Source organism: Sinocyclocheilus rhinocerous, unplaced genomic scaffold (genome assembly GCF_001515625.1).
Source record: "Sinocyclocheilus rhinocerous isolate Xijiao unplaced genomic scaffold, SAMN03320098_v1.1 scaffold2199, whole genome shotgun sequence".
Taxonomy (NCBI): domain Eukaryota; kingdom Metazoa; phylum Chordata; class Actinopteri; order Cypriniformes; family Cyprinidae; genus Sinocyclocheilus; species Sinocyclocheilus rhinocerous.
In genome coordinates, this window is record NW_015659020.1 from 333,566 (window position 1) to 355,241 (window position 21,676).

Sequence of the window (21,676 nt, forward strand, 5' to 3'; positions counted from 1 at the left end):
TTCATTCATTCATTTGGTTTCCTGTTAAAGGAGAGCCGTATTTGTTAGGGTTAAAATGCCATTATATAAAGCACTTATATATATATGTATATAAAAAAAAATATTGCTCTAATTGAGCATCCCAACACATGTTGAACCAGTGGTGTGAGTTTGACATAGTACTTTCTCTTTGGAATATTGTCCATCAACAAGTCTGCATTTATTCGTTCAAAAATACAGTAAAAATAGTAATATTGTGAAATATGATTACAATTTAAAATAACTGTTGTAAATGTAGTTTATTCCTGTGATGGAAAAGCTGAATTTTAATGTCACATGATCCTTCAGAAATCATTCTTATATGCTGATTAGGTGCATATTAAAATTAAAAATGATAAAAAGTTACAATTATTGTGCTGCTTAATTTTTTTGTGGAAACTTTTTTTTAAGGAATCTTTGAATATAACGTTATATTTATAAAGGAGCATTTATTTAAAATATAAATCTTTTGTAACATCATAAATGTCTGGTCAATTTAATGGATCCTTGCTGAATAATTAAAAAAAAAATATATATATAAATGATAACATACATTTTTAATATAATAAGATTCAGTATATGTTTTAGGTCCTGTAACTGTAAATGGTCCTATATTGTGACCAATTAATTTTAAAAAGTTTTTCTTGTTTTCATCTCCTCTCCTCTCATCATTTCACTTGAGGGATTTTGCAGAGTGATCCTCTTGTAATGAGTGCTGTCAGACGCAGCGCTGTTGTAAAGTGCAGTTATTTAATTCCAGGTGATTAAAATAGGCCTGGCTTAGACTGGCCTGACCCGTGGGCCTGAGGTTTTGTTTAGGGACAAGCTCTATATTAAATGCCCTATAATGGAAATGTCACACAATCACTGTGCAGATGCTTTGGGAGAGAGACAATGAGTGTTGATTCAGTCCTTACTGTCTTCACTACAACATAGCATGTGTGTAATGCACCTGTGCTGTTTCTCTCTCCTTCCCTCTCTCTCTCTTTCTCTGTGCTTTAGTTTTGATGTTGAAGAGCCTGACAAGGGCCAACAGGACATCTCTACCTGCTGACGTCACGTCAAACTCCCACTGTCCTTCAGTGTTGTTGGCCTCAGCGGCTCAGTAGGTGCTGCTCTTGCGTTACACATGCAAACAAATTGCATTTATTCACTATAGCTAATAGCTTCTTTCCAGCAAGTTATAAAACACTGTTCATGAGAAAGAAAAAACACAAATGAGATCTCTTTAATATCTCAATTGTTTCTCTTAGAAAATGAGATTGAATGCAAAACAAATGGAGATTTTCTTCCTTAGAAAATAACCTGTATCTACATTTTTTTTTTCAATTATCCACAAGAAACTGTGGTAAAATCACCACCATTCAAAAGTTTGGGGTTGGTAAGATTTTTTTAAAGATGTTTTCTTATACTCGCCAAGTCTGCATTTAATTGTTTAAAAAACAGTGATATTGTGACATACTGTATAATTACAATTTAAAATAACTGTTTTCTACTTCATTATAATATGTATTCCAGTAATGGCAAAGTTGAAATTTCAGCAGCAAATACGGTCTTCTGTCTCACATGATCCTTCAGAAATCCTTCTAATGCTGATTTGCTTCTCAAGAAATATTTCTTATTATTATCAATGTTTAAAACAGTTGTGCTGTTTAATATAACCTTGATATATGTTCAGGATTGTTTGATGGAACTTCAAAAGAACAGTATTTATTTGAAATAGGAATCTTGTGTAACATTATAAATGTCACTTTTTTCATCAATTCATTTATGCTGAATAGACGTATTAATAAAAAAAAAAAAACGTACTGACCCCAAACTTTTAAATGGAAGTGTATATATATGTCTTAACATCCTAATGTGCAATAAAATAATATACACATTTCATTTACTCTCTCCAGACAAAGATCAGGCAATAATAAGCTCTTGAAAGGAGAAGACGTGTGAGGAAACAACTTTACATTCAGTGGGTTGTGAGCGGGGTTGGCTGATAAGCAGCGTTTTTGTCTGAAATGATAAGGCTAGGAAAGCAAACATATTACAGGGCTCGAATTTCTGTATCTATCGCTTCCCAATACCACATGTCCAATAATTCATTCATTTGTAGCGTGTGAGGATGCCGCCTCCATCCGTACATACATCGCGCTGATAAGAGATCTGGAGACAGAATTGGTAATACAGAGTGAATGGGACACTGTTTGAGCTGATTAAATGAATCTGACTCTCTGCCTGGATACAAGTAGTGGCGGCCCAAAAGAAAGAGGGAGAGAGGATGATTTTGGTGATATGCACAATTTCATAAGACATGTGGCAGCTGCGGTAGAGAGCTGTTAGAGACGGGCCGTCCCTCTCTGACCTCTGTGTCATAGATAACGGGGACACTCACAATAGCCAAACACATCATTACAGACTTGAATAGAATAATGATTGATCTATTTCAGGTGACGGCTTTGACGGTTACATTTTGGGCCAGGGATGTCAAGAGAAGATATATATATATATATGAAGCAAACATTTGATTAAAACATAGCTGAAGTGAATAAGTCTTACAGTGATAAGATCCATCATTATGCTTTCTTAATATAGGGTGAATTCCAAATGGTGTATTTGCACCCTTGAAGGGCAATATGGACATGGAAATATTGCCCTAACATAGGGTTGATCCAAATGAAAGTGAGCAACTGAATCCCTTCATAAAGGACCCTTATACAAGAATTACATATGATTGAATTTCTCATATATACCACCATTCGTAAGTTTTTTTAAATTATTTAAAAAAAAAGATATTAATAGTTTAATTCAGCAATGATTCACTGAATTAAATGGATAAAATGGGGCAGTAAAGACATTTCTAAATTCTAATTTATAATATTAAGCAGCACAACTGTTTTCAAGATTGATAATACATGTTTCTTAAGGAACAAATAAACATAGAATTATTTCTGAAGGATCATGCGACACTAATTGATGGGATAATGGCCGCTGAAAATAAAAGAAATAAATTACATTTTAAAATATATTAAAATGGGAAATATTTTTAATGATAATAACAACCAAAAATAAATAAATAAATAAGTGTACATCTGATGACTATAAGTGGAAAATATTTATTTACTTATTTATTTTGCAAAATGTCTCATGTGCAGGCATTATGCATTTAAAAAAGTTTTTAAATTAAAGACACAAATAGGCAATATTTAATGCTACAAATTTGTCATATCAAAAGCTATAAAAATCTAAAAATGTTATTTCTTATTAATAAACTTGGTTATTTTGGTTTATTAGTTATTGGTTAATTTTGGTTTATGTGTATTACTGTTTTTAATTTTACTCATCTTAATATATTTCAACTCTAGAAACAAGCTAAATTACTTCTAAAGTCTAAATGACTGGCATTTACACCTGCAGGTATTAGGTACAATTCATCCATCTTGCACTATATGATGAGTGTAGAGTATTAAGTACCACTGAGCTTAATTTAGCTATGGCTTGAATACAGTTTGACCTTAAAGGATACATAATACTACACTAGTAATGATTCTTGTTTTCTATGAGAAAAACAAAATTGTGCAAGAGAGCACACATCTGAGCCAGTTATGGCCTTTATTAGGATCACTCATGATTAGCTAGAGTTTAAAATGGGTGTGAAGTGTCATTCAATTACAAATGCCAGAGCAGGCAGGGATCACTGCAAATATCAAGAACACTGTTCTGAATGAGTGTAATGAGGCACTCTGAACTCTGAGCTATCATTATGGACAGGACAATGTGAATAGTTCAAATTTTATGACTATATTTAATAAAACAGTGGAGTTATAATGCAAATTCAAGTGTCATGGCTATGGTACAGACATTGTGTAAAATGTATCAATGCTAATTTGACATACAGTACATGTGCTTTAGATTGAAATATTACAAGATCTTCTTTTACAGAAGCATATAAATTAAAGTCAGACTTGTGTAGTTGACACACTTTTTTATTTTGTAATGACTACTCATCATCAATATTTTGGCAGTAGCTTATTTCAAGATTTCATCGTTTTAGCAAGGAATAAATATATTTCATACGGTTTTTCACATGTTTTGTAATTCTAATTCAAGCATGGCAATGAATTCTCCGTTTTTATCTTTTCAGCAGTCCATTCCATTACAGAAAAAAGGTTATGTCAAAAGGTTACCTTCTCCACAGAAACATGTAAACAGACTGAAAGGTCATCAAACAGAGCCCCGTGTCTCTAGCAGAGGAGGAATTTAAAAAAGAAAGGTTGTGAGGAAAAGTGGCTGGCCCTTTCAAAAGCACAGAACAGGACAAGAAGGGTAAATAGAAGAAAGAGAAGCAGAGAGCACATGCTTTCTTTCATAACCCCCTCCATAAGTCTCCTGCAACTCAATTGGGTGAATTAGAATAGCAAGCATATATCAATGTGTAGGACTAACCTTGTTTACCTCTGGGTCTCACGTCTGTGCCGCTGTTTCGTTGTAGTGTAACAACACTAAAAAGCATTTTAACGTTTGTCCTCATTTCAAGGTCAAGTCAGGTCGAAAAAAGGGTTCAGATGAGTTTGATACTCCAGAATGAAATAATATGCTAGACGCCTAATGTTGGTGAAGTTAACATGGATGTTGTACTGTACAAACACTTGTAAGAAGATGGTCACTCTTTGCGATATGTTTAAACATGAATTCCCATATTGCTAATGTACCGCCGGGATTAACTCAGCGACGACAGAGTAATATAATGCCGTTTGGTTTCAAATGACGCTAGTGACATGGATTAGAGCAATAGAAACAGAAGAGGAATATAAACCAGAGATGACACCTAAAATGGCTGCTGATTTATCGCCGTGGTGAGTTTGGTACTGGGCTTCCATGTATATTAGCACAACAAATCTGGGTCCATTTAGCAAGGAGATGCTCATACATACATCACCAGTTTCAGCTCCAAGCCAAGGTCAGAACTCATTGCATCAATCTTTTCAGCAGAGGCTACTCCACACAAGGGCAGGTTTGTAACTGTCGCCACGGTAATAGAATCTTTTTTTCCTCTGCTTCATCTTTTCTCTTATCGTGTGAAATATATATTCAACTTCTCCTCTTTCCCTCATTCTCTTCCATTGCATTTTTTTTATCTTTAAAACATTGGGTGAACCTCATTCTTTTTCCGCGGACACATGCTCTGAGGATCATAGATTTTTAACGCTTTCATTTCTGGCCCTGTCAGGGGGCCTTTATAAAAAATAACAATCCTTCTACAAAAAGCCTTGACCTTATAGGTTTTCCCTTTAAAATGTATTGAAAATTAAATGTGTGTGCGTGTGTGTATAAACTTATATACAAAACTTTTGTATGTGTATACTTATTTTATCCTGTGAATCTATGTATTTGAGTATATATACAAAATCCTTGATTTTTTCAAAAAGAAAGTAGCAGGCAAGGATGCATTAACTTGATCAAAAGTGAAAATACTGTACATATATCTATAATGTTACAAAATATTTCTATTTGAAATAAATGCTCTTTGAACTTTCAAAGGATCCTGAAAAAAAAGTACCACACTTTCCACAAAATAATAAGCAGCACAACTGTTTTCAACATGAAAATAACAAGAAATGTTAATATGCATCAAATCAGCATATTAGAATGATTTATCATGTGAAGTATAATGCGAAGTGACACTGGAGACTGAAGTAATGGCTGTTGAAAATTCAGCTTTTCATCAAAGGAATAAATGACATTTTAAAATATATTAAAATAGTTATACAACAGTTATTTTAAATTGTAATAAACTGTACTTTGATTCAATAAATGCAGCCTTTGTGAGCACAAGAGACTCCTTTTAACAACATTATTAAATTAACATTTAAAAATTGTGTTATATAACAAACATAACGCATGACTTCTTATATCTTTATTAAAATGATTTATATACATTTATATAAACAATACTTTATGGTGTTTTTTGTATTTCAGTTTTTCAGACCCAGTCCTTATTCATATTCTCACTGAAAAGAGTGGCCAGGACATTCTTCCAAAAGTCACCTTTTGTGTTCTGCAGAAGCAAGTCTTACAGATTCAGAACAACACGAAGGTAACAAAGTAAATGATGACAGAATTTTCTGTTCAGAATTTTTTGGTTGAACTGTCCCTTTAAGGGTCAAATGTGGACAGCATGAGCATTTTTTAAAGCATCTACAGTACTGTCCACTGAGACTCTTAAGATACATTCGGTTTGAGCAATAGTGCTGTGTCAATATTTGCCATTGTGATTACTCATGCAAAAGTGTGTTATGCTTTATGTAAGATTAATACTAAAATCAATCACTCACAGAGCACTTTATGTGTACTAGTCCATTTAGTGAGAGAGGGAGAGAAAAAAAAGAGAGAGTGAGAGAAGTGAAATCTATAAATAAAAAAGCACCTCTTTTAATTGATGAACTTGACCTGCTTTTCCTTGATGCCAATTTTCATTTGATCTATAAAAATATGCTTGAGTGACATTATGTGACAGCATCTTAATCACGGTGAGAGTAAATAAGAATAATTTATGCCGGTTGATTGTGGGCAGAGGGCCATGAATCAGTGCTACGTCAAATATAACGCCAGGTGCATTGATGAGGTGGAGAGGCCGCAGACAGCAGATTGGGCTGTAAAGGGAGTAGAGGCGAGAAGCATTGACACTGTTACCCCATTCCCAGCATGCAACAGAGGACACTAATGGCTAATCTTGGCATCAAAACCTGTGAATGAAGAATGAATTGTGCTGAGTATGTTATTATAAGGAGATACAGAACTCTTAAAAACTAATTTTTGATTAAAAAAGTAATAGATTTATAAAATCTATAATATAAAGGATAAAAAGTAATCAAGTTTCATTATATCATTTTATTTTCATAGAAATACATTTTAAATTGTGTCGCATGGTTTGCCCAAAAATATAGTTTACTAGGTCCACAGATATTTTTTAAAATTATACCAACTTTTTTTTTATCCTAAAATTCATAAACAGTCAAATTAAATAAATTAAGAACTAAGCATCTCTCTCTCATTTCCTCTCTAGTAATTAATAAATCATATCACATTCGCAATCCCAGTTGCTCCTTAGGGGTTGCATGGATTCATTGATCCTCCCTACAGGTCTCATTGTGTGTGTGTGTGTGTGTGCACGCGCCCGCATGTGTCTCATCACAGGGAAAGCCCCTCAGATAAAGTCCATCATGGAGATGGCTTCTGACAAATATGTTGAGTGTGGCGAAGACATGACAGCTGTCAGTCAAGGCCCAGGCACAGGGAGGTAAAACATTTTGTTGGCCACAAGGTTCTGTTTAGGCAGGGACTGTGTGTATGGCAAACTTAGTTTGCATACAGAGAAATGGCAGGGTCATGCTAATTTTTTATATCCCAAATGATTGTAGTTAACTTAAAAGGTCAAGTCTTTTGTAACCTAATTTGTTAGTTAGCAATCCAATGTTAATAGAAAGGTCCATATGTTAAGAAATAGATGTTTGGGTCAAAAAGTGAGATAGTTAGGGTTCCAAAATTAACATAAAACACAATTTTCAGCCTATATAGTTTATGATGTATTTTTGAGTGAAACAGGATATTCAGACGGAACATGAACAGATGATTGTTCCCAACAAAACCATAAACATGAATTAAGAAAATAAACAGGATAAATTTTCAATCATGTGAGCCTAAACTGTCAATCCTGTCAAAATCACCCAGAGCACTTTAAAGGAACAGTTCATCCAAAAATGAAAGTTTGCTTAAAATGTACTCCCCCTCAGGCCTGCAAGTGATGTAATGTTACATTTCACCAAATCTGTTCCAACAAAGAAACAAATTCATCCTGAGGGTGAGTACATTTTCATCAAATTTTCATTTTTGGGAGAACTGTTCCTTTAAGTATCATTCCACAGAGTGCAAAGACACATGTTTATTCGTTTGGTAGATAGGTTCATCCAAGGTGACTTACTAATGAGATTTGTTTAGACAAAGATCTGTGTGTTTTCCTTTGCATTATTGTGATTATCACAAGACAATGACCAGATTTTTGTCCCTGGAAGGGTCTGAACAAGACACACTCTAAAATTGCTCCCTACCTGAACAGGATTGCGGAAACAAAAGACAAATACAGTTTAATCTACTGCTGCCTTCGTGTGGCATACAGTATAAGGAAAATGCATGGCATATCATCCGGTTATGCTATTAGCATTACGATACCATATTCCGTCGGTCATCAATGGCCATGTCTTTATGACTGCGTTCGATCTCTGCCTTCGAAGGCCATTAGCAGTTTCCCCTCTTGAGACGACAAAGGCATGAGCTCTAGTCCTTGAGTTTTTCTCACGCTAACACAAAATGACATGTTTCCAATGAGTGAACCGATAATCCCTTCTATTTGTTTTCTGCTCCGCGGTTAACAAGTTTCATTAAACAAATGGGGCTGTAATATTTCTGCTGACATATTATAACTAGCTGTTGCTTGAGTGAGATTGCAGCTGTATGTTGAGGGCCAGAATGGATTCTTTTTCATGTCTGAACATAAAGGAAATACTGCTTGTCACTGTTATCTTCCACTACCATAATTAGAAAGTCTGACAAAACATTATCATGTTTAAATGAATGTTTGGTTCAACTGCAGTGTATCTTATAATAGTTACACTATCCATACTAAAAAAAAAATATATATATATGATTATTGATGTAGCGCCCCCTGTTTGATATTTTTTATAGCCCTAACCCCAACAGTGTACAAAAAATTTAATGTAATAAAATATATATGTATTTATCAGGAGAGATGTGTTTAGCACATTTAATCTGTTTTCAAAGAGGAGGACAAGTCCTTCTGGAGGACACATGCTGGGCCCGGCATCTTCTGTGCTGTTGGGGATGATCCTTTGCCCCAGTATTGAGAGACACTGGTGTTCCCCTTCTCCAAAACAGCTGTCCTCCCCACTCAGCATTTATCTTCTCTGATCTGTCCCGACCTTTTAGAGCTTTCTCATCTGACAGCTTCCAGATACACCAAGTCAAACTTCACTGGGAGCTAATATCGCATGCATATACACACTAACACTTACCCTGCTGGTTAGACATTCAGTGCCTCTTGACTTGTTTTCCAGTAAAAAATATCCATTTAAATGCGGATAAAAATACTAGAGAAACAATTTTAGGGGAATATATTTTGAAGTTTATATTTCTGATCACATTGGCATTTTTTTAATCTTCTACCATTTAGTGAGGTGTTATGTTTAAAGAAAAAAAATGTATATGTCTTATTTTAAGGATTTAATGTCATTTAATTTAGATTTTGTAATGGAAAGCAATGTTGAGTGTAATGCATTACCAAGTAATTAATTACTGTTATTTAATTACGTTTTTCCTTTAAAAAAAGTAAAGTAGGGGTTACTATTAATTTTTCTGTAATTTCATTACAGTTACTTCTAATGTAATTGCATTATAGACTATAGAACAATTCTGTATAAACCAATAGTGAATTTAACATCAAAATTTAATGTATAAGGTAAAAATCTATGTTTTTAATGTAACATTGTCCCTTCATATACTTTGCTCAGTTCAACAATTTATGCAATTTTATATTATTTATTAGAAAGAATTAAAAGAGAAGTTTCATGTCTGTGCTTGCATTGTTCAACTGGTCGAGGTTGATATCGAATTTAGAAAGTAAGCAATGCAATGTATTTTAGAGAGAGTAATTAGTAATCTAATTACATTGCTGAAGATGTAATTATTAGCTAGTAATTACTTTTTAACTTACCCAACACTGATGGAAAGTTACCCAAAAAACTTGTTTTGCTGCAGTATACTCCATCAGAAATTATTCCTAATTATAATTTAGAAAAATACTTAATTGGATAAACATATTCACAGTTTTATATCTGTACATAACTAGTTTCCCCATCAGGAAAATCAACCAAAAACATACTTCATGCAGTTAAAATATGAGACAAACATTTGCAGACATCTTTTTTGCACAAATGACAAAATATTTTGATCCCTCAGAATGATAAATGAGATATTTCCCCATATTTGCTGGAAAAATATATACAATTTTGAAGAAAAAAAAAACAACTGGCAATAATTGAATCCTGGAGATGTAGTGCAGGTACTGCAGCTTGTTGACTGTTCACTGTCCACTCAAATGTTCATCTATCATACAGGAGCAAACTGCGGAAATGCATAATATTTTTAAAATGTTGATTAGTGAACCTCGTGCTGCAGCTTATCAAGGTAATACATCACCAGTGATGAGATATTAATCTCAGGATGAGCCATAACCGTTTCTTCCCCTCTGACAGGTCTAGAGCTCACAGGACTTTAATATGACAACGGAGCTCCGAGAGCCATCTCGGAAAATTAATTAAAAACCGAATCAAACCTGGTAGAAAACACAACCAACACTTAATGAGGACTCCACGCCATGAATCAGCCAGCCACTGCAACAGGGGCTTTATATCTTTAGATGTGCAGTGATGTATTAGTCCTGCATGTCATGTACAGATGTGCTCCATGAGTTTTAATGTATTGATAATGCGCGCCAAAAAAAACCCAGCTGGACAAGGAAAACAATGAAAACATGTGACCGACAACATAAAGACAACTCTTTATGTCTTTCTTATAAATAAGTGAATGCAAAAATTAAACAATAGAATGACACAGAGCAAATTTAGATTTGATGGGCCAATAAGTCTCGGTGTTTGTGCCACTAATCATGTTAATTGATTTTTCTTTTGTGTCACAGGAGCTGGGCTCAGATTGCATTAGGCATAATGAGGATTTAATGTGGGGTCAAGAGCAGGCCGGGGTTCTACCTTGTCAGGACATTGAGGGAGACTGTGTTTGTTTACACCCCGCTAGGCTCACCGTTCCACACAACAACTGCACCAGGGGACGGCAAGGGGAGGGGCCCTAAATGTTCTCGCAAATACACTTGTATTTTATTGAATACAAAGACCCTGTTTTTTAAATTATTTATCTTAAATAAATATTTTTTATTATAAAAAATATATTTAACTTTAAGAAGATTTAATATATTAAGTACATTTTCATACAGCAGAACAGGAAACCAATAACAGTCAAATTTATTTATATCTGTTTATTTAAATACATTTTTGTTTAATATAGTCTGTGGATGAACAACTATAAACCTTAGGGTATAAGGTTATATAAACCTTAAATCTATCTATCTATCTATCTATCTATCTATCTATCTATCTTCTGTGCTGTTAGCTCAGCAGCTAAAAACCTTTATTTTTCATGAAGAATATTTGATGTATTGTGATTTTAGAAAAAAACAAACAAACAAACGAAAAGCTCTATTCCTGTGTGTGTGTGTGTGTGTGTGTGTGTGTGTGTTTGTGTGCACACAACTCCTGAGGTCATGCCACACTTTTCATGACAAAGGGCATAGTGAACCCAGCTCTCCCGTCTGGCGAGCAATCCCAGCCCTGTCTGTCTTTCCTCTGCAGATCAGCCCACACAAAAGACCAGATTCAGCTGTTTATGAACCCCTCTGCCTCTCTATTCTTCTAGTGCTGCCATTATTCCAAGGTCATGCCAAAGAGCTGGATTTAGAAAGCCCTAACTGAAGTCCAATTAGATTCACAGTCCTTTCCGCACAGCCCAACACTAGCAGGGAACTCTTTTTTTCTTCTTCTCGTGTCGGACAGGTGACCTCTATCTAAGAGATACCTAGATATGTAGTAGTCTCCAGGAAGAGATGCATTGAAATGAAATGAAACTTATATAATAAGGGAAAAAAAAGATCAGATTATTCCCTTTCATGCTGTTTTTGTTTTTGCTTTAGACTACGACAGAAAAGATTGCAAGTGCATTCAGAAATGAATTAGATGTAGTTTTCTATCACAACCAGATCTCTCAATTTGAAGTTAAGAGATCTGAAAGGGAAGAATAAAAATACATATAGTGATACCCTAGCTAACATGGAACATTCTCAGAACGTTCCTGCAAGGTTCTATCAAAGTTATGAACAAGCATTCTTTCAGTAAAATAATAGAATGTTTGTTTAAAATGGTCTGATCTTTAATAACGTTCTGAAAATCTAAGCACAAAAACATTATTTATACATTGTTCATGGATTTTTTTTTACGATTTAGTTGGATGTTCATTATTTTAAATGTTTCTTGTTTCAAAATGTTCAGAGAACATTCAAAAGTAATGTTTCCATAATGTCTGAAAAATTAGAAATTGGAATGTTCCCTTAACGTTCACATAACCAAGAAACAACATAAAAAAAAAAGAACCTTTTGAACATCCACAGAATATTCAGAAATATTTTTTACAACTTAATGGGAATGTTAGCTAAACATTCTTATTTTTGTTAGCTGGATTCATAAGGAGAATTTCATTTTGATAACATTGATGGAGAGATGTTTGAAATATATAATAAAGTTGTCATCCAACGAAGGGCAAAAACTCAGGGCAATGTTTACCCTTTTAGAAACGGTTCCCAAAATGTCAGGAGAGCCTTTGCCATCTTTGGCACTAACAGAGAAAAGGCCTCGGCCCCCAAGGGCATTTTCAACAAAGCGCATTGAAAGCACCTCTTTTCAAAAACAGCGGTAAAGACAGACAGTTATAAGGTGAAACTAAATACATTTTGGCTTCGAGACTGAGCGGTTAAATCGAACACAGAATCTTAACACAGTTACCCTTTACTCTGGTTTAGCTGTGTAGCAAGTGATAGAGTAAAGCCAATCCTAATGTTTACTCATTAACTCAGAGGACAGACGGTAGACAGGGACTTGCAACTCCAAAGGGGACAGATCCTCTAACTGTGTCTCCTTGATAAGTTTGCATTTCAAAAGACCTTGGTCTAATCCATTAGGGGGCTAGGAAAACAAGATGTTCCTCTCCAGTTTGGCTAATTAGCTTTTTTTCCCCTCCTCGTCAGAGCAGTCCATATTCTTAAAGTGCTGTTGGGATCCAGATGTGTAACTAGGCTAATGACTGACTGACTAACAAAGAAAAATGGATGCCCATTCTTGAGCAGTGATGGAAGTCTCTGGTAGTCAGTGCCCATTTTAGGCCCACAGAGTTAATCACCCTGAGCGCTTTGCCAAATGCATCTTTACATCCATTTAGTGACATTTAGGTCTGGTAAGTCAGACAGATGTTTGTTTTAGTGGTGATGTGGTAAGTATTGGACAACACTTATTTGTCTAGCCCTGATTTTGACTCATTGTAATCTGTTTAAAGAAGTCATTTGTAACTGAGTTACAACTGAAAGAAAGAAAGAACATTCCAACATGCCATTTAGGAAGTCAAGCAATATGCATAGCTCACCTGTTATTGACATCAGTGACCCATTTTAAGATTTTAATCGATCATATTTTCTTATTCTTATGATGAGTGGTGATTAGAAAGAACTTTGAAATTTTGAAAGAACAGTCTAGTGTTCACCAATGCTGCATTTATTTGATCAAAAATACCGTCAAACAGAAATACTGTGGAAAAAATGACAATTTTAAATAACTATTACATTTAAAATATTCTAAAATGTAATTTATTTTAGTGATGGCAAAGCTGAATTTTCAGCAGCATTCTAATATGCTGATTTGGTGCTGAAGAAAATTATTATTGTTATTATTATTGAAAATGGTTGTGATGCTTAATAATGTGTGTTTTCAGGATTGCTATTTACATTTACATTTAATCATTTAGCAGACGCTTTTATCCAAAGCGACTTACAAATGAGGACAATAAAAGCAGTCAAAATTAACAAAAGAGCAACAATATATAAGTGCAAATGACAAGTCTCGGTTAGCCTAACGCAGTACACTTAGCAAGGTGTATTTTATATATACTGTATATATATATATATATTATACACACACACATATAGCATCTAAGCGGAGGAGGAACATACTGTCTAACAGCATAGCTTATAAACCCAAAGAATACTCTTTCTGGTAATCTTTCCTCATCAAACTGCACCATTACAGATAAGCTATCCAGCTTTTCTTTATCTCTAACATATTTCAGACGTTTGACCCCTACCACTTTTGCTCCTGATAAACTTCTCTTGATTGTGTCTTCTGATACATCTGTTGGGACCCCTGTTATTACTCCCTTCATCCATTTCTTCTCTTCCAACAGTGTACACGAAATTTTTTTCCCTGCTAATGTCTTTAAGCCTAGTACCTGTTTTTGTTGTCTGCTATCTTTACAAAAAAGTAGCAACTTTCCATTCCGTAACATTTTCGCATGTTCGATTTTCCCGATCTCTTCTTTGATCGCTTTAGTTATTTTCAGTGGGTTCAATGCATTCATATTATCGGACAAGAAATGTATCATTACCTTAAACTCTTCCTTTTTCCTTTTCTCCTGTTGTCTTTCCCTTTCACTTTCCGAACCAGAAAGTTGATTCCATTTTTTTTTCCTTTTCCGATTTTCTACTATGTTCCAATTTCCATTTTTACCTCCTTTCTCCCCGCCAATACATTCATCCTCTATGTCCAGCTCACTTCCTGATCCTACGTCACTTCCTTCCATCTCTGCTCCAGTCACATCCTAGTGTCGCCAACCGCCCTCGTCGTCTACTTCACTTTGTCAGGCAGTTCCTATTTAAGAGATTTCTTGATTGCGAACAGGTGTGGCAGTAATCAGGCCTGGGTGTGGCTAGAGAAATTGAACTCAGGTGTGATAAACCACAGTTTTAACAGGGGGGCAAACACTTCTTCACACAGGGCCATGTAGTTTTGGGTTTTGTTTTCCCTTAATAATAAAAACCTTCATTTAAAAACTGCATGTTGTGTTTACTTGTGTTATCTTTGACTAATATTTAAATTTTTTGATGATCTGAAACATTAAAGTGTGACATGCAAACATGCAAAAAAATAAGAAATCAGGAAGGGGGCCAACGCTTTTTCACACCACTGTATATATATATTGAATATATATTGCTATAAAACTGTTCTTGCATTCGAAAGTATAGCCACTGTATTATGTTAAATATATTAAGTTAAAGGGATAGTTCACCCAAAAATGAGAATTCTGTCATTAATTACTCACCCTCATGTTGTTCCAAACCTGGAAGACCTTCATTCATCTTCGGAACACAAATTAAGATATTTTTGATGAAATCTGAAAGCTCTCTGACCCTCCGATCAACACTCAGAAACATAGCAAGGAGATCGGCAAAATAGTCCATGTGACATCAGGGGTTCAACTGTAATTTTACGAAGCTACGAGAATATTTTTTGTGCGCAAAAGAAAAAAAAAAGCTTTATGAAATGTGTGGCAGTGATGAAGCTATATATAACAATGTGCAGCTGGAGTTTATTTTTAATGCTGCATGTTTGCTGTGATTGTTATCAGGTTATGTTTGACATTAAATTATCTAATTAAATGTGTCACCAGGTTATCTGTTCACTATAAATTGTAAAAGATAATGCTAAATTATTTGTGCATCACCTAATTAATATTCATGAGGTGAGCTGTCAGAATTATTGTGAGGTCACACCCAGCCAATCAATCACCTGAACCTAAACTCACTTATTTTTGGTCCACTTCATCCTTATAAATGAACAGATGTTGATTCAGATGGAAGATTAACTATATTTAGAGGAAATTAATCTGTGTATTAAATGACTGCATGTATTTTACGTAAGACTAAGAACATTATGCTAATGAACCTCTTTCCTGTGACACCATCTAGGTCCGGCTTCCATGTGTTTGCAGGGATATCCCATGCCTAGCGTCGCCCACGGGGTGAGGGCAGGGAGATGGGTGGCTGATGCAGGCCGCAGCGGCTGTGCTACCTATCTTCCTTTTGAAGCAAAGCGGAGCTGACAGAGGCCACCTCAGGAGACGGCTCACTCTCCATCACAGCGCTGAGAGGAAGAGGCAGGGTCTGTCAGGGGTCCTCTAGCACTGCAGAGAGCTATGTACCCCCATCCTGCTGCTGTCTCCACTGCACCCAGTCACTTCACATGCCATCCATACAATGAGGAAACGTACAGGTACAGTACAGTCAGCAATATCCAATGTGTCTTACAAGTATAGGGGAGACCGGGGCAAGTTGTCACATGAGATGTATTTCAGTAACTATGAGTTTTTTGGGCCAATTGTCCGCCATGCTAAAATATTTACACATAGCGTTTATATATAAACTACCATTTAGAAGACTTTGCGGTTGACTAGATATTTAATTGTTTATGCAAGAAGCCTCTTATGCTCATCAAGGCTAAATTTATTTTACTGTTAAAACAGTACTGTTGTGAAATATTATTTAAAATAATTTTCTATTGTAAATATTTAAAAATGTATACCTGTGGTGGCAAAGCTGAATTTTCAGCATCATTACTCCAGTCTTCAGTGTCACATGATCCTTCAGAAATCATTCTAATATGCTGATTTGAACATTTCAGTGTTAATTTTTCTTTTTGCTGCTTAATATTTTTGTGGAAACCATGATACAGTGATATAGTTTTTCTTCTTTGATGATTATTCAATTTATATATATGGTTTGACGTTTTTTTTATTTATTTATTGGCTGTAAAGCCTTTAAAAGAATGTTCCATTGCTTACACTATTGGGGCATGTTGTCACAACAGCACAATATTGTTCAATTAAAAAAAAATTTGTTTCTTTGTTTCTTTCTGTTTCTTCCTTCCTTCCTTCCTTCCTTCCTTGAGGGGCAATAATGTCTGAATGTCCAATAGCTTTTTGTAGCCAATACTTTAAGGTACTGTATGTAACTTTAAAAATAAACCGACCCTGAGAAATATTTACTTGGGCAAAAAATCATGTGACATCTTTCCCCAGTCTCCCCTACAGTACACATATCAGGCATAATTATTAATTCAAAATTTGTTGAATTAAGCATTGCCACAAGTACCTGTCTGAAGGAAAAAATGAGACTCAGTGGTCACTAAAAAATTATATACGCTACAAGTTTGACATTCAGTCAAATACATATGCCAATATATTGACCCCAAAAAATGTAAAATTATGTTACACCAATATACCACACTGCTCGCTGAAATCCTCCAGCCATTACTGTATGTCAAGTTGCACTCTTTACCGCAGCAAATTGAGAGCTTGTCACCTATACCCTTTCATCCAGGGCAATCCGTTTTAATTCTGCAAACTTTCTTCTTCTGTCAAAATTGGTGTGGAAGAAGAGAAACGAGTGGAGAGAAAAAGGAGACAAAGGGAGAGCACCCTTCTAACTTTTATCTGTGCAGCAAAATGCTGTTCTCCTCGAGTGGTGTCAAGAACTCTATCTCTCGTACACTTTCTTTCCCCCCCCTCTACCAGGTGACAAGCACAAGACGAGAGAGAGATAAGATTGGAAAAGAATCCCACTCCACTGAGTAAATAAATAATCAATACTCATCTAAATGTAAATGAGAAAGTAGCCCTCTTTGATAGCATCGTTTTTATCAACCAACCAATTTTCCTCAGACACTCACTGGGCCTCAACCAAATCACCATCATTCAGCGTCCGAGTAATGGAGAAGAAAAAAGAACTGTGAAAAAGAGAGAGAGAGGAGGGGGGGAAGGAGAGCAAGTGTGAATGGGTCACCTGAATCCTGAAGTTCAGTCAACCTTCACCAGCACCATTTCACCAGAAATGCCATTTCGTTGCTTCGCACTCTTTTTTTTTTTTTTCCATTGTATTTCTGATACACTTGTCAATTACCATTTGCGCTGAACTTTCAGCATGTCAGTGTCTATATCAATTGCCGTCACCAAATCGTCTTTTGTCCTTGTTTTGAGTCACTTTTTATCTTCATAACTTCTGCATGTCAGTCTGCGGTAGTAATTTTGAGTCATACTCACGTATCAGTGCCTTTTTAAAATACAAACCGTATTGATTTCACCTTCCCAGGTTTCGTGAGGGCAGGTTGCATGAGAGGGTTTTTCACTTCACTTGTCAGTGGCTGTCAAACTGCTGTGCGAAAGATAAAAATGTGTTGGCTTAGTGAAATAAAAAAATAAGGGCAGGTTTTAAAATATAAATTACAGCAGGAGAATAGATTAGGGCTTGGGACATGCTGTTTGAAAAGTGTTAACAGAAGCTCCTTGACCTGGCCGAACACTTGATGGTTTTGTGGAGAACATACACATACAATAAAGACGGCGATGACAGCTCTACTGACAGCTCTACACAACCGTAAAATCATAGAAAAGGGAAACAAAACCACAAAATGAAACTTTTGGGATCATTTACTTCACCGCAAAGTCGTTCCAACCTTGTATCGTGTTCTTTCTTACTGTATGTAAAGCTTATTTTGCACAACTGGTCACATGACAAACAAAAAACAATGTTGTTTTGATGGCAAACTTGGCGTGATGTGACTAATGTAATATTGTTAATTACAATTTTAAAATATGTTATTTATATTTTTTAAACATGATGTGAGAGCTCTGGCAGACAGGAAGATATTTTGTGAATTATTGCTTGATATTCATTTTATAGAAGTATAAATCATAGTAAAAAATGAATTAATAAATTATAAATCAGCAAGAATAAATGATGAAAAGATGTGTTTTTGGCATGTAATATTCCTTTTTGAGACCATATTTAGGCTGAAAAGAAAGTATTTTTTATCTACGCTACTGTTTAAATGTTTAATGTCAAATTATTTTTTGAAAGAAACTAATACCTTTACTCAGCAAGGATGCATTAAATTAATCAATCATTGTAATAATATTTCACAATATTACACTTTTAACTGTATTATTGATCAAATACATGCAGCCTTGGTGAGCATAAGAGACTTCTTTCAGAAACATCTTTCCAACCCCAAACTTTTGAAAAATGAATCAACATGCATGCATTTCTAAACGCTTGCATTTGACCCTCACCCCTTCCCTGACTGATCTAGTGGGAAGAGTTGAAAGTGGTTCTCTCCATCTTAACTCTGTCACACGCAGAGGTGCTAAACATGGCTGACAGGTCGAGGAGAGCGGGGAGCACGAGTCCCCTCTTACTCCGCTCCGATCCGAGACCTGTAAGGGCCATGTCCAGAGCAAGGGCAGGGGCCTAAACTCGCCCTGACAGCTCCTCGACAGATCTCACAGCCTTACTGACATCTGGACGTGCGCTGTAAAATCGGAGGAGTTCAAACCAATTTGGCGATGGAGCCCAGGTGACACGGGGGGACGGCTCGGTGGGATTAAGGAGGTCGGAGATACCTGTCCACTTGCAATTTGCAATCTCTGTGGAAGGGAAAGAAAGGAAATTCTGTATTAAAAGAGCTTGGAGCAATTCCCAGCCTAAGTTTAATCTTGATGCATGAAATCATCTGTCTGATTTAATTAAGTACTGACTTGGCATTCACCGCCGTGATTTTTCAACACAAATGCGAGGTACGTCATGTCAGAAATAAAATTATATAAGCGGAAATGTGATTTTTAGGACACAAATAGTTGAAACGGCTGTTACAAAGATCTGTAAATAAATAACCCATATAAATGAATGAAAGTGAGGTCCGCGTATTCCTCAGAGTAACTCGGCTTTAGGCTTGTAAGAGGAGGACGTGCCGTAGATGCTCAGTGGGCTTGCTGAAAAATGTCAACAAAGCTGCAAACATCTGCCAGGGACCTGTCAGTTAGATCAGATGGCCCTCTCTGATTCTCCTGTCGCGGCTCCTCGTCGATACCGCGCTCCGGAGGGTGGTGGGAGGGTGGAAAACAGGCGGGAGAGGGATGAAACTGAAAAGGGAGGCCCTGAAAACCAAAACTGAGCCAACATCTGCCTGATTTGAGCTGTGGAGAAAAAAATTCGCTTTTTTGTGCCTTCAGTAGTGAGGAATCAGGGATGCATGTGGTAGAATAAGGAGACACCTGTTATTGCAGACAAAGCTGTCAAAAGCTTGGAAAAGTGTGGAAAAGGAGTCAGGCTTTGTGTGAGATATGCAGAACACAATATGCCAGGTTGCTTGGCTGAGACGATTACAGGAATGGTAGAACAACAAGACGATTATCGGGGTTAGTATGACTATGAGAGTCATGTGACATACTACCTAGTATATCTAGATACACAAACAAACAAAGTATAAAAATAACATTGGCTTATAACATGCCACATATGAAAGCCTGTTATGGATAATTTAATGTCATTTAAATTCACACAGTGCAGAAAAAAATAGTTAGGTTAGACTATGTAGCACTTTAGTGAGATATATTTATATATATATATATATATATCAATTATATTTTATATCTATATAGGGAGAATATATATATATATATATATTCGAGAATATTGAACAAGAGGATCGCGCAGAACCTTTGCATGCACGGATATTGCAAGACACATTAGAGTTGTAACGTTATTGTTGTTTTTTTTGTGTGGCTAAATCACGTTTTAGATACGATGTCAACACCGCTTAAAAAATAACTGCATTTACTATGTACAGATAAGTGCAACGGTAATATGTATTATGTTTATTGTTCTTTAATTCTAACATTATAACATGAATTGCAGTGAAATACAGTTGAATTTATTTATACCATAGTCTCATAATTGAAGGGTAAATTCGGCAGATTACATCATTGTCCAGTATTGTACTGTCAGCAATTTATAAAAATGTTTTCATAACTGTAACATCAGGGCTCCAGACTCATTCTTTCCACTGGTCGCTCTTTTGCGACTAACTTTCTAACTTTTTTTGTGATCGGGAGATCCTCTTTTGCTATGTTATAAGCCAGTGCTTTCACTTTCGAATTCCTGATCTTGTCACGTTTTACAAGAAAAAATAATTGTCTGATTTGCTTACATACATCTATACACCTTTCACTTTTTAAGATTAAAACAAAAAATGGATTCTTTGTTATTCTTAATTAAAAAGCACAACAACAATAAAACAGTAAGATACAATGACAAACTAGCTTACAAAGCGTTTATTAACAAAAACAAATAAGATGAGGCATGGCATATATCACATGCTGTATTATATAGGCTACCGACTAATAGGTTGTTTGCAATCACGTGATTCTGATGACGCGCGAAATGCAGCTGGAGGGCAGGAAGTGATTTTTCTCCATAGAAATCACTAGCAGAAACTCAAAATGCCAGTGTTTTGCATTGTTTATGGATGCTCAAATCGGACAAACCGAGAAACCACAAGGAGCTTTTATCATGTACAAAAATGTGTTGCTCATAAGGGGGGAAAATTCAAGAAACTGACTGAAAAATGCTGGAAAAAGTGGTTTGTAAACCTGCGTCTGCGGTCGGGAGGAGCGAAGCCGGATAATGCTCGTGTGTGCAACTGGTTAATATAAGATAATAATATACCGGTATTAAAATATTAATAAAGAAATATATAAATAGATACAGGGTGACACTGTCAGAATTCACTGAATGCTAAACGTCACACACACGATGTAAATAAGATATTGTTTGCAGTTCACGGAATCGTGAGATTGCGATAAATTGAAGTGAGTGACAGCTTTTTTAGTGATTAACGTTAGATGAAAGCGCTATTTGCTCGCTTTCTAGGCAGGCTATAATCGATTCAGAATTTAAATAAAAGTTGTTTTAGGTGCTGATAACAGGACCAACAGCCACATACTCTGTAAGCAAAGTTTCAGGAGTGACATATATCCCGCATCCCTCATATACAGGTGCATCTCAATAAATTAGAATGTCGAGGAAAAGTTA

At 35.6% G+C, this 21,676-nt stretch overlaps 1 long non-coding RNA gene across 1 annotated transcript in view; it reads right to left on the reverse strand.

Moving 5' to 3' along the window:
* Positions 1–13,906: 13,906 nt before the first annotated feature.
* LOC107723233 (uncharacterized) overlaps positions 13,907–21,676 on the reverse strand; it is a 19,386-nt gene continuing 11,616 nt past the window's right edge. Inside the window, exon 3 of the long non-coding RNA XR_001637899.1 lies at positions 13,907–14,589. This is a non-coding gene — a long non-coding RNA (uncharacterized LOC107723233). The remainder of the gene's footprint in view (positions 14,590–21,676) is intronic.